The sequence below is a fragment of the Trachinotus anak genome, unplaced genomic scaffold (assembly GCF_046630095.1).
Source record: "Trachinotus anak isolate AG129_WGS33_773 ecotype Australia unplaced genomic scaffold, CSIRO_AGI_Tana_v1 ptg000028l, whole genome shotgun sequence".
NCBI lineage: Eukaryota > Metazoa > Chordata > Actinopteri > Carangiformes > Carangidae > Trachinotus > Trachinotus anak.
Genome location: NW_027273879.1, coordinates 15,202,916 through 15,215,089, shown reverse-complemented (window position 1 = coordinate 15,215,089; position 12,174 = coordinate 15,202,916). Strand labels below are relative to the sequence as shown.

General features: G+C 40.6%; 1 long non-coding RNA gene across 1 annotated transcript in view; it reads left to right on the top strand.

The window, feature by feature from the left end:
• Positions 1-12,174, top strand: part of LOC139611042 (uncharacterized) — a 108,775-nt gene that overhangs the window by 63,330 nt on the left and 33,271 nt on the right. The window lies entirely within an intron of this gene.

Here is a 12,174-nt window from a genome sequence, read left to right as displayed (position 1 = left end):
TGCAGCAAACAAAACTTTATTAGACCAACACGTTTTTGTGAGCATTTCAGAGATCCGCTTCGTGCTCTCTCTTTTTTGGTCTATACAGACAGCAACCCACTCACATAGTGCATGTACTCCAAAGGTGAATACTACTGGACAGAGATGGGTTGCAGAGTTAGCAGATTTCAATTTCACAATAAAATGTAGGCCAGGCAAAGTCAGCTCTGATGCACATGTCTTATAAACAATGCCAGTGGATTTTCAGAGATGCATCAGTCAGTTTGTCAGGGTGCAGTCAGAGCAACAGAACAGGGCATCTTAGTTCAGCAAAAAGAACAAAGTCCACTGCTCAGTTCAGTATCCTTTAATGCTCTCGAAGAAAAGATATAAATGGAAAACCTGTTCGACCATCATCCAGAGGTTTGACACAGGCAGCTCAACTACAAGACCCTGCGAAAGGCAAGATGTACAACAACAAAATGATACGTAAGAGAAGGTTTTGAATCTTGTGTTTAAAGCCCTAGTAAGGAAGTGGGGCGAGCTTAAGATCAAGGCAGACACTGGAGGACTCAAACAAAAAGTGAGCTTGTACTCCTAGAAGTCGACTGACTTCCCATCTAAAATGAGCTACAACCAGAAATGGTCCCTACAAAGAGACGAGCAGGGCCAAATGTAACAGGCTACATCCAAAAAAAAAAAAAAAAAAAAAATGTGGCTAAGAGAGGAGAACCTGGGACCTACTGGGAGGATGATATTTATATTATCAACAGCCAGAAAGGTGAGGACAGTCCTATGTTTGACTTGAAACCAGAAGAGGAGAAGCAGGACAAAGATGACAGAAAACTGATGACATCAGGAGTATTCCGGACTGCAGTGCACGGCAGTCTACATATCTCACAAACCAGGTTGTAACCTAGATGTAAGCCCATTCAGTTTCATGTATTTGAGTGTAAAACTGGGAGGTGCAAGAGAGATCAATTGACAGCTACAAGATTGTTTATGTTTCTTACTGTGGGCATTCCCTCCTGGACCTATTATGCTCTTCCTTACTCTGTAATCTTACTACGAGTGGAGGAGACTCTGACTGTCTGTTGTTTGATTTTCTCAGTCTTGGCAGGTGTATTACTGAGGACCGGAGGAAATGCAGTGTTGACTGAAGGTTTTTTAGATGAGCAGCCTCAAACATCACTTTGTTTTTGGGTTGACCAACAATCCATTTGTATGCACCATTCTCATGAACACAATATCTCAGTAATTCCTCGAAACTATTTCTTCAAATTTGGTACAAATGTTCACATGGACTCAAGGATGAACTGACTAGTGTTGGTCAAAGTTAAACTTCATTGCGACATTTCTGCTATAACATCTCTTGCCATTATTCAATGCTATAAATCAGGAGACTGTGACCATATTTCCTGCAACAGGCTAGTTGGCAGAGGTATACAACCATGGGGCAGTAATATTAGTCTAAATATCAGTTGATGTTAAGAAGTAATATTTGTCCTGATGTTGCAGGCAGTGCAACATCAGGGAAAAATTGCCAGCATTTTCATAAAGGCATAACTCAACTGCAACAGCATGTTCTATGCCACCCAGACACTATCTCTGCTCCAGAGCAGCCAACTCCAGCAGTAATGAAAGAGACCAACTGACCACACACATTGCAGCATGTATTGCTAAGGAAGTGCAGTGTTGCTGCAGAGTGTTTAGATATTTCTATGATGCTCTCAAGAAACTGCAAGATGGATTAATGCAGTCCAAGCAATCAGTCCCTACTGACAGGAAGCAGCAGAATAACATCAACACTGTCAGGAAACAGCAGTGTTACCTTTGGTATTTCCAGATAGTAGACGTTTATCATTAAAGCTGGCAGTATAGCGCATTTCCCAGTAATTGTTTGTGCATGAGTATAGCTCCCACCATCAGGTAATGTTGTTGAGTTAGAAAAATCAAGTTGTGAAGCAGAAGAAGAAGAAATTGTTTGTTATTGATGTATATCCCATTAGTGACAAAAAAGAGCAGCAAAGAAAGCATGCTGGTGGCTTGTAAGTGAACATATACTGATTTTTTTTTTGTGCAGAAATAAAGACCTTAGTGTTTAGTTTTTAGTGACAACATTTGTCTATGCATAACTCATCCTCTGGAGTATTTCAGCCTTGTCATTTGTTGATGCAGTTTAGGGAGAAATTATGAGTGCTTTGCTTAAAAAAAAGTACCTTTTTATCCAAATAAGTTATTACTATCATGGAAAAATAAACACTGCCCAAGGACATGCTGAAGCGGTTGGTGCAGTAGAAGTTAACAAAGGAAAAAAGTATGTTTGTGTGTGTCTGTGTGTGTGAGACAGCAAAGAGAGAAGGCTTCAGGTAAAGTGAGAAGAGACTCTTGACACTTGTAAGTGAGAGAAGACTGGGGAAGACTGTGTATATGTCTTCTCATTTTTACTTCTCTTCGCCCAGAGAAGATGAGCTGAGTTCATATGCTCCTTTTCAGCAGCTCCTTCACAATCACTCAGTTACACACTTTTCACACCTGGGAGCTACTGAGCACAACCACAGTATTATGCTGTTGGCTCTGAATGGCTCCACTTGGAGTAGTTAGGGATTAAGCACTTCCCTTAAGTGCAGCTCACTGGTAAAATGAAGGAAGAAAAGTCCTTCTCTCTCCTTATTCCCAGATTCCCTCAGTCACCCAAGGGATTAGAAATAGGGACCATCTTTTCATAAGCCTGTTTCTCACCTGTTTTTTTTTTTCCCCCATCCCCATTCTTATGTGTCTGACAGACACAGTGAAGAGAGGCAGGGAGCATGGGGAAAGACACAGAGGCAGTAATTACAATACAAATGTTGTCCTGGAAGGGCAGCTCAGACTAAATTTGTAGTTCAAAGTAAATATTCAGTTTGCTGTCAGAAAGGTGATCACATTGGGCAAGGTGGTGGTAATGACAGTTAGAGATCCTATATTAACAGGAATGGGCATAGCTTATTTTCAGTGGGTTTGAGTTGGGTTTGAAAGGAGATGCGCTGAAACTGCACAAGACAAGGAACAGTAGTAACAACAGTAACTACACATGAAAAGTAACACAACAAATAGGAAACACAAGCACTTTTGAGTGATAAATATACGTCACAGCCTTCATTCGAAATCTCTCTAAACTGCTGTCATTTAAGGTTTAACTATGTCTTTGTCACCTGCCAGATTCTGAACTGAGCCATGCCAGACTCAACACAAAGTCCCACACAGTCCTCTGCTACAATGCAAGTGCTTTTGCAACCTGGGGCACAAAACTATTTTTTTGTTTTAGCCCTACAAAGAGAGACCACAAATGCTCACTGTGGTCTGGCAAGGCTCCACAGGCTTTCTCAGTACAGGTCTAATTTCAAACAGACAGTACAATAAATGATTGACGTGTGCTCTCTTCTGCCAGGACACAGTATAATAATAATAAAGCCTTTTCTGCACCTGATTGGATGGACATGCCATGCTCTGGATTGTCATTGATCTTTACTCTTGGTCTTCAAACTGGGAAAAAAAAAAAAAGATTAGTCCCATCCCCTCCCCAAAGGAGTGCACCAGGAATCGATACTCTAGGACCCCCTCTCCTTGCAATATATGCCACCTTCTTGGGTCCATTTATCCACTTGCATGGCTTGTCGTATCATTGCTATGCAGACGACACCCAGTTAGACCTGAGACACCACAGTCTCTGCACGGATCTCGGCTTTCCTCTTTGCCGCATCCAAATGGATGAAGGAACGTCACCAACTAAATCTCTCTAAATCAGTCTACATCATGATATCAATATCAAAAATGTCTCTTCATCTCTTTCCCCAACCAATGTCACAAGAAACCTGGGTGTCATGTTTAATAACAAGCCAATTTTCTTACCATTCTGCATCCATCTCCCTGTTGTTCCACTTTTCACTATACAACATAAGAAAAATTAGGCCTTACCTGATTTAGCACGATGCCCAGCTCTTGGTCCAGACTGTGGATATCTCTCGTCATGAGTGTTGCAATCCTCTTCTGAAGAGCCACCCTTCATGTGAAACCCTTGCTTCTGGGTCTGCACCCATCTAGTTCAACTCTACCATATAGGTCTATGCTCCCTTTTGCCCACTTTGTTCCTCCAAGGCATTGCCATCCCTTGCAAAAGGCAATTGCAGTCGAGAATGTTCTTTTCTCTGCTTTCCCATTGATGGAACAAACTACCAAACATTATCAGAGCAGAGGTATCTCTCTCTATCCTCAAGAATCTCTTGGAAACTCATCTCTTCAGAGAGCACCTCCTCTCCGAACACCTCTAACACCCCAGCATCCCTAACTAGCACTTACTATGCACTCTTGGTGCATTTCTTTGCCTGATCTCATTGCACTTATTGAATAAAAGTAGTTCTTAGTACTTACAACAAGGTCTCTTACTGCACTGAAACTTTGGTGATGCCCCTCACTTGTAAGTTGATAAAAAAGTTGATTAATAGCATCTGCAGAAGGAGTCAGTGTAATGTAATATATTGTAGTCTGGCTTATGGTCAGTAAACAAATGTTTGTATGATGGAACCTGAAAAAAAAAGAAACATGGGTTACTAGATAGGGATACTGTAGAGAATGAAATGGAGAGGGGGAGAGAGAGATGCATTAATGAGGATATAGAAAGCTAAAAAACAACAACATCAGAAAGAATTGACTATCAGAGCAGTAGCAGCAGAAAATGATGATGATGGGATCAGGAGGAAGAGAGGAAATCAAAAACAAAGACTGAAAAATAAGAGTGGACAGAGAGAAGAGGGACAGACACGGATAGTGTGTCTCAGTGCATGCGTGTTTGCGTCACATCCCATTCTTAGCAGGCCTTCAATCAAGAGGTGATTTACAAGACTGGGTTTCTGTTACCGCATTTTACTGCCTACAGGCCTGTGAGTGGTGGCTTTTATTTGGCAGGGGCTTAAACTCTAAGAGTAACAAGTTGGGGTTTTTTATTTGGCAGTGGTTTTAAACTGCAATGGTTTTCTTCAGTTTTCCTGACCACAGAGCTGAGGGAGATGAGAGGGGAGGAAGGGAAAGAGGAGAGGGCTAGGAACAGGAGGGGAAGAGCAGGCAAATGAGAGCAGCAGGAGGAGGAGGAGAACGGAGGTAAGACGAGGAGGAAGGCAGAGTGATTATTTGATGTTGAGAAGTGAAAGGGGGCAGAGAGTGTGGAAAAAATGAAGAATGTGATGAGACACACTGTGTAACTAATACATAAATTTACACAATCGCTAGTTAAACTTACATCGGTTAAGGTTAGGCTAAAAGTTAGAGTTAGGCATAGTGGTTATCGGCAAATACAGTGTAACAGAGTAAGCCTCTAGGGAATAAATGTAAGTCAACACAATGTTCTCCTCCTCCTGTGTGGGTGTGTGTGTGTGAGAGAGAAAGAGAGAGAGAAAGAGAAAGAGTGTGGATTCCAAGTAAGAATGTGTTGACAAGCACCTTAGAGGTAGCCTGACAGCAGTTTTACAGACTGTACATCTGCATTTCTCACACTCATGGCTCTCTAAAACCTCCCAAGTCTCTGCCCCAGTAGTCCAGACAGACTACTGGAGACAGATGCTGACCAGCAGGTAACTAGGTATGTTATTCACTGGACTTAAATATAACTATCAAGGGATAATAATGTCAGTAAGTTGCAGCCCAGAGTGAAATGCTAAAGTGTATCACTGTTTTAGCCAGAAAGGGTGGTCTAGAAGTCATAGAGAAAGTGCTTTTTTGTTTGCAGTTTCGTGTTGTTTTGGTCAGGCAGATCCCCTGGGTGAAGATGCTCATCTCCAACTCCACCCACCAACTTCGATTACCCAACACAAGAGAAGGCCTATTGGATAGCAGTATATAAATGGAGGCAGAGGTAAATAGAGGACAGCTTGTCCTTTCCCATATGAACTGAACTTACCTGAAACAATCCATGGTAACAAATTGTAACTAATGGATGGTGTTAACATAACTGTTATCCAGGTAAACAGCATTATTACCAAAATGTTATCGTACCTTTATAAAGAAAGCTTTAGTGATGAAAGTTTAAGAAAACCTGCTGCATTAGCTAATTTTCACATTTATTTCTTTTTTAACCTTTAAGGTAGTTTCACTGTGAACAAAGCTCTCATTCAGAGGAACGCCCTGTTCACACTTACTGTGTTTTCTGATGTCACTAAACTGGCGCATGATAGCAGCTCATTTCCTGCTGGTAACTCGTTGGCTATATTCACCCTCCAAAATGCTGAAAATGTATTTTTAAAAAGAACGTGATGCATAAGCTGGCAAAATTGATTGGCATTGCAGTCCTGAAAAATCAAAAAACAGCCCAGTTGGTTGGAACTGCCACAGCTCTTTTGACTCTTTGAGATTCAGAAGCAAGTGAGACCATTTGTATCTTGTTTTTTTTTTAAACTTATGTCACTTCCCTGGTCTCCAAGTCTGCATTTATGTTTGTAAATGTGTTCAAAGGCAGTTCAAAATTCACATCAGAATGCTGCCAGGTGAGCTGAGGGAGTTTGGCGTCAAAGACCTGAGTAGTCGTAATGAGATTGCTACTCTTTTTTCCTGAAAGTCCAGGAATCGAACCAGCGGCCTCCTGGGCACAAGCCTAGTTCTTTGACCTTTAAAATGGCATATTGAAAACTAAGGTTGTGTGCAGCAAAGCACCCAGGTGGAAAGTGAACTGCTGTTTTACTTGTGGTAAAAAAGTTGCAAAATCAGCATCAGTAATTCAACTTTACTGAGACTCAGACTTTTGAAACTTACCAAAGGCAATATCACTGTCTATATGATGGTCACTTTCCATGCATGGGCACTTTTGTCATCTCATACCAGCCGCTCCTATCCCTATATGACTCCATCCCAAAAGTCTCACTGAAACAGAGACCAGATGTGTGGGATGTTCAGGTCACTGCTTGATGAAATTGTGGACTGTATACGTATTACAACACTGTGGGTGAGGAGGAGTAAGGGATGCAGGAAGGGCAAGAGCAGAAAGAAGAGGTGGGTGAAGCAAACAGAGTGAAGTTGTTCAGATAATCAAGAGGGAAGGTATAGAGGGAAAACTGACAAACCTTGAAGAGCAGAGAAAAATCTGGGGTGGAGGATGAGGATAGGAGAGAAGAGGAGGAAGATGTGACGCAAATGTGTTAGTTGGGTGCCTGAGAGCAGATAAAGATGTGAAGAGGACAAGGACAAAGGATGATAAAGTATAAACACAATTAAAGAGACAGGGCGTGAGAAGGACATTGGTGCAGAGATGGCAAAGACAGCAAGAGTTGGCTCAGGGATCAGTTGGCTTTGTTGCTGTAAACTGTGTCATTAACTGCTGGCTACTTCCCTGTTGAAAGTAAAAGCCCACTGAGACCCTTCCACATCTCAAAAACAGAATGCAGGATGTGGGGTTACACTGATGTGGGATCTAGCCAAATGTCTGAAATGCAAATAAAGGAATTCAGCATTCACCACAAGGGGGTACACACTCTCCCCTTGTTTCTGTCCTTCCCTCACCTCTTTCATCTCTGCGTCTTCGTGCTCTCTCTTGCTTTGATTCCCTCTCCTCCTCTTCCTTACAAATACAGCACGTACCTGTTTATCAGGAATAATAGTACATCCCGTGCAAACCAAGCTTATACCTGCATGAATTTGAAAGTTGACTCATGTTACAATGCTGCAATCTTGATTATTTGTCCTATGAACACCTCTCGGTTGAAATAGTTATAATTCGTATACAAGTCGTTTTGAGGAAGGGGACAGCTTGAGAGGCACTGAGGAGAGGCAAGTTCATAACAACATCATTTGGGCTGTCACAATAACCACAAGAATGAGATATCACCCTGTAGACAAGCCAGCATGATGGATTACAAGCAACCACCACAACCGCACCTTGTTCACGATTCTTTGACCATCAACCGACGGCACAGTAGATAAACTAAGATAACTCTTCCGTGATACTGAAAGCCCATTCATTTCCAAGATTCAGAACACACTAACAGAATGTGTACATAAATTGGAAACAGGTGAAAACAATGATTAGACGGTCATGACTTAAATCGCACATACCATGCTGCTGAGGCATCCTAGATCACCGCGGAGGAAATTCCTTAACTGCGATAGCCCTGGACCTATTTCCATATTTCCAAATATGTGTAGGGATAGTTAGAATCTTCAAGAACCTTCAAATAAAAATAAAAATAACAAATAAATATCGAATTTCTTCAAGCAAATGTAGTGACAACCTTTAATCTCTGATTTGAAGTATGGTTTCTGTTAACCTTGCTTTTTGAATGCGAATATCAGTCAGACTTCCAGTATATATATATATATATTTTTTTTTGTAACATAAGTACTGCAAAGGCAACAACACTGTCAGTCTGTCTGAACAAAGCATTCACTTCTTTGCTGGATCCTTTTCAGGTAACATTTTCATCATTTGACAAAAAAGCTGATCCTGTCGTGATGAAAAATTCATTTGAATGTGGTTGAGGTACACTTCATTTATCTTACCAGACACTAAGAGCACTAAAATCTGAGCAAATTCCTTGAAAGTTGAGTAAAGTATAATGCACATTTTATTCCCTCTGTCTCTCACCATTAAATACAAATCCAAATAATGCTTTACCCTGTCTCGTTGACACAAAAGTTTTTCATGGTGTGAAGGCAGCTTGTTATTGGTGATATTTGTGAGTGTCTGCATTAACTCTTCTGTCCTCTGTCATGAATCTTTTTCACAGCAGCAAGAAGCTAAAAAAAAAAAATAGGCCAGAAGCTGGGTACATAGAACATTTTTCTTTCTCTCTGGCTCATGATTTTGAGTTTATTTATTGTGAAAGCTATGACTGAAAGGAGAGATGTGGCTGTTTGAAATCCTCCTTAAGATTCTACCTCCACTATGACCCAAAAAGAAGAATTCAAATTCTCTCCTCAATCCAATTAATCAGTGGAAAAGCAGGAAATGCCTGCTCCTGTGTCAACTGAAACCCTTAAAGAAATGCAGAACTTGTTTGTTAGCATTCTCATGGCCCATTACTAGATTCTTCTGACTATTTTCACTACCATATCTTTTTTGTGGTTGCTTATGAATCTTAAATCCACACACCAACTTCAGAGTGTGGTTCAGTTTAGCTTGGCTCTTCTTTTTGCTTGTCTTTCTTTCTGACTCCTGCTGTGCACCACCTGTCTGGGTAGATCATTGTAGCTTATTTGGCTGCTGAACACAGAATAAAAGTTTACACCATTTCCAAAAAAATTACATTCACTGGAGACTGAATGTAAGTTCTCTGCTTGGTTTAATTCCCAGTCGTGTATTTGTGCTACAATTTTTTTTTTTTTTCTATTTATAACTTTGCAAATCTGGAAACAAATAGATTCAAGAAGTCCTCCAACCCAAATGATGAAAAAGGCGAAACACATTACACATGACAAATAATTTATATGGGGTTTTTTTATGTGCCAGGTTCAGAAAAAGTTTGGTTAAGTTTACCAAACTAAACCCCAAAAAGCACTTTGTCAAAGTTAGGAAAAGACTGTGTAGACTTTCAAAGAAACTAGCATTAACTAATGGCAGGACAACAGTGGTCATTTGTCAGTAAACATAGGTTGTAATAAGTGTTTAAACTTTAAACCAATTGCCGGTGCTGTTACTATTAGCCATCCTAGTGGTATGGCTCCAGGGATGGCAATGTCGGTCTGTCCTTGCACCAGTTTGGTTCAGATACAGAAATATCTAGATGTCAGGATGGGTTACCATGGAATTTAGTACATACAGTACATTCATCATCCCCACAGGTTGAATCCTAAAGACTTCAGTGATGAATTGACCACCACCTGGAGGCCCCAGCAGGTCAAAATTCCCACTTATCCTGGTAAATATCTCAACATCTAAAAAATCAATTGCCACAAATTTCTATAGATGCATTCATCTTACCCAGGGGATGAAACCTCTGGTGATTCCCTGACTTTTGCTTTGGTGCCATCATCATGTTGACTTTTGTGAGTCAGAGCGACTTACTTCAAATGGATTACCATGCAATTTGGTGCAGACATTCATGGAACTTTGGTGATCGCCTGACTGTTTATCTAGTGTTGTCATCATATCAAGATTTCAATTATCTATCCTCTATCTATGCTCTCAAGGCAGAGCAGAAACAACCTATGCAAGCAGCAGAAATCTCAGGTTTCCTGACTGAGGAATAACTTGAATACTGATACTGGCTAATAACTGCCACTTGCATTACAGTATTTTTTTTTTTTTTTCTGGCCTGTAATGGAATCTACCTTAACACCGATTGATTATTCATTCGTGATTTACATTAATCAATTAAAGGACTTATGTGAAATCTTTCAGAATTCTTCCCGGTGTGGCTTTGGTTAACCTGGTATATCAAAAAGCAGCAATGAATTTCAATTGGGAAATTGGGTTGTTTGACAAGGTCTCAGTAACAAGGAACAATCACTACCTCCTTTTAAACTGGAAATTTGCCAATTGTAGCTTTAAGAGGTAAGCGCCAACAGCAGCTCCAGTGATTGTGAGGCAGAAAGAATTACAATGGGGAGAAAAGAACAGACAGACTGGTCATAATCTATATGACAGAGGAAAAGTGAGGGTTGAAATAGAGAAATTGAAGTAAGAAAGAGAGAGGCTGACACATGTAGACAAAAACAATTTCAGCCAGATGGATGAGTCGATAGTCAGAAAAACGTGAACTGCCCCTTCAGAGGAGGAGGAAGATCTGGAGGCGGACTGGCTATTTGAGGACTGATTTTAGTGTTTTGTCATAGGAAAGAAGAAGAGAGAGGAGAAGTATATTTTGCCCACTGCCTACATTGTACTGAGTCTAAAAGTAACAGATAAGTCATAGGTGTTTATATAATATGGAAAATAAAACAGGGTAAATCAAAACCAAACTGGTTTAAAGAGCATGCATCTTAACATATTTAGACTTTTAATCAAGCTAACCATTTTGATCAATATTATGAAAATATAAGGTGATTCTGAGAAATAAGACCAGGAAATTAATGCTTTGGACGATCTAGCTAGGGATCATGGTCTTAACACTGTTATAAAGTACTTCAGTGATGTATGAATTTACCACTACTTTTGACCTTTGACCCTTGTTTTAAAGCAAAAGCAACCATTACAAAATAACGATATGACAAGAAACTGTAGCGAGACCCTGACCTAACTCCTGATTGTGTTTGTACTATACATCCAAGGTGCAGCAAGGTGTAGTCCACCTCACAAGATCCTTTTGATCTTTTTTGAGATCTCTCTCTCTCCTTGCAATCCCCACTGTAGCTCTGAGAGCCCAAAAAGGAAGACAAGTACTTATAAAGAAGCCTCAGAAAGTGTTCAGACTCTTTCACTTCTTGCACAGCTTATTCTGTTGATTCATAGATTTAAACCTCAATAGATTTTTGCCCATCAGCATACACTCAATAACCCATGATAGTAAAATGAAAACATGTTTTTTGGATTTGTTTTCAAATTTAGTACAAATCAAAAACTGAAATCTCTCCTTAACAGAAGAATTCAGACCCTTTGCTGTGCCGATCCGGTCAGCTGCATACTGTCTGCCTTAAATGTCTTTGGACTGGAGTCCACCTGTGTCAAATTAAATTGACTCGGCGTACTTAAGAAAGGCACATATGTGCACATACGGTCCCGCTGCATGTCAGGACAAAAACCTCCATGATGAACAACACAGATCATGACAAGGATATGATACCATTTCTAAAGCTTTAAGTGTTCCCAGGACAGTGGCCTTAATAATTTTTAAAAATGGATGACGTTTGTAACCACCAGGGCTCCTTCTAGAAAGTGACTGGGCAAGAAGCATCTTGGTCAGGGAGGTGACCAAGAACCCAGTGGTCTGCCTAAGTAAAGTAAGCTTTTGAGCAGATCCTAGACAGATGCTTCACAAAAAAAGAAGCAAGGACCATCTCACTCCATCAGTCAGGCATTTATGATAGAGTGGCTGGGCAGAAGCCACTTAGTAAAAAGCATATGTCAGCCCTCTTGATGTTTGCCAAACACCATTTAAAGGAGAATGCATGAGGAAGTGACATGGACAGAGTCAGAATTTCGGGAAGGATGAATGCAGGCAAATACAGGGAGGTCCTTGAAGCAAACTGCACACCTGTCACCAGGTTAACAGTTCCACCTTTCAGCACGATAATGAC